The sequence below is a fragment of the Heptranchias perlo genome, chromosome 12 (genome assembly GCF_035084215.1).
Source record: "Heptranchias perlo isolate sHepPer1 chromosome 12, sHepPer1.hap1, whole genome shotgun sequence".
Classification (NCBI taxonomy): Eukaryota; Metazoa; Chordata; class Chondrichthyes; order Hexanchiformes; family Hexanchidae; genus Heptranchias; species Heptranchias perlo.
This window is the reverse complement of record NC_090336.1, coordinates 66,588,250-66,590,749: the sequence shown is the minus strand read 5'-3', so window position 1 is coordinate 66,590,749 and position 2,500 is coordinate 66,588,250.

Here is a 2,500-nt window from a genome sequence, read left to right as displayed (position 1 = left end):
TCTCTCAAGCTGCTCCCTGACTGGGCCCTGTCCGTTGTCATGTTAATCGCTGGTTAAACTGTCGGAAGAAACAAGGCGTTAATGTTTCAGAAGTGCCTATTGAAAGGTGTCTCTCAAGCTGCTCCCTGACTGGGCCCTGTCCGTTGTCATGTTAATCCCAGGGCGGGGGCGGGGGCGGGACTGCTTTGACCGGGAGACCTGTTTTCTGGGACGCAGGTGTGACATTCCAGGGAGGCACCTACTTTGTGCTGATTCGAAACGACCACGACAACGGCAACTTGCAGTTCTATATTACAACAACAACAACGCGCGTGTGGTAGTTGGGAGGGGCTGCGTTCGCGCTCTCCCCCCTGCATTGAAACTCAAAGTTCGATTTTCAATCCCATAGTCCACCAATCGGATGGGAGACGGTGTGTGTGTGTGTGTGTGTCAGTGTCAGTGTCAGTGTCAGTGTCAGTCTCTCTCTCTCTCTCTCTCTCTCACTCTTACTCAGAGCTGCTGTGGAAGGAAACCTTTTTAAAAAGAACTTGCATATTGAAAAAAAGATGTGTCTCAAGCTGCCGGGCCCTGTCCATTGTCACGTTAATGGCTGGACTGCTTTGACCAGGAGACCTGTTTTCTGGGACGCAGGTGTGAGATTCCAGGGGACCTGCTTTGTGCTGATTTCCCTGCCTCCCTCCCTCCTCCCCAGGACTTCCTTCTGAACACCTTTGTCGTTTGAGCGAGGGCCAAAAGCCTGCCTGTGAAAGGGAAGGATCAGCCGGTCAGCCCCCTGCTGGTCGCTGCTGCCAGTGCAGCAGGCGTGCGTGTGTCCTCGGCCTCGTGTCCAGGTCCCTCAGGGACTTGAGGCAGCTCTCCCCGGTGGTCTCGTGGTCAGGACCGGGCTTCGAATCCCAGTCGGGGGGGGATGACTTTCTGCTGCAGATTAATTGGCATGAAGGAAAGTCTCCCCTCCTGAGCGTAAAGCTCCACCCTCACCACCACCACCACCGCCTTTTCCTCCCCTTGACAAACGGACAGACAGACAGACAGACAGTCAGTCCAGTTCGGGAGCGCAGCTTTCATTAAGCAATGGCATTTGTGACAACTCATCGTCTGACAGGTTGATGATTTCCCCACACGCCTCCTGCCGAATAAAAGGCTCACCCTCCCGGACACTACCCCCAGAATCACCCCCCCCCTGGGGTGAATATTAAGCCCGAGAACACCGACTGTAACCAACCGCAGTGAAAAGTTGAAGTGGCAACTCATTAACCAGATTTATTTTGGGCAACTCATTAACCAGATTTTTTGTTCATTTGGTTTATGAGTTGCCAAGTGTAAATCTGGTTAATGAGTTGCCACTTCAACTTTTCACTGCGGTTGGTTACAGTCGGTGTTCTCGGGCTTAATATTCGCCCCGGGGGGGGGGGGGGGTGTATAGCGGGCGATGGCCGGTGTGGAGTGCGTTTTTTGGGGGTTGATTTTCACTTTGCCTCGCTGGTGGAATTTGTGGGAGGCAGGCAAGGGGATTGGTGTGGGCTGGTGGGCGGCAAGGGAGATGCTTGCTTCGGGGTGTTATCCTCACTTTGGTCCGCTGGTGAGAGTAGGCAGCGGCAGGCTGGCAGGCAGGCAAGTGTGATGTAGTGTGGGGTGCAGTGCAGTGCAGTGCAGTGCGGTGCTGCCCTGTCGTTTATGAAAGGTTGTAATGACACTGCTTTGCAGCTGACCATGTCCACTGATTTGTGACGCCCGTATGGAGGCTGATATCTCAGGAGGGCCGAGGCCGATTTCCTCCGGGGACGGCTCGTCGCGTGCGGCAGGACGAGGCGCAGCGGACGGTACCGAGCGCTCGGAGGTGCGGCGCTGCCCGCCGGAGGTACAGCGAAAGGCTGCAAACCGCTTTCCGCCTGCTAACTCGGCGGCCGTCAGACCGACCGACTCCGCTTTACCACCGGAGCTAGAGTCGGGCAAGGGGCACCGAAGGGTACCGGAAGGATCGCGTTCGCACGACGGGAAGTCGACTAGCGGGCCGCCGAAAGCGAGCCGGGGGCCCCCGGTTTTTCTGTCCCACCTGGAGACTGATATCTCAGGAAGGCCGAGGCCGATTTCCTCCGGGGACGGCTCGTCGCGTGCGGCAGGACGAGGCGCAGCGGACGGTACCGAGCGCTCGGAGGTGCGGCGCTGCCCGCCGGAGGTACAGCAAAAGTCTGCGAACCGCTTTCCGCCTCCTCTCACCGCACGGCTCTCCTTTTCACCCACTGGCGGATTTTCACCCTCCGACTGCTCGCTACCGTCCGCTGCGCCTGGTCCGGGCCCTGTCCATTGTCATGTTAATGGCAGGGCGGGGCAGGACTGCTTTCACCAGGAACCCGGTTTTCTGGGTCAGAGGTTCCAGGGGACCTGTTTTGTGCGGACTTCCCTGTGTCCGTCCCTCCATGCCTTCCCCCCAGGACTTCCTTCTGAACACCTTTGTCGTTTGAGCGAGGGCCAAAAGCCTGCCTGTGAAAGGGAAGGATCA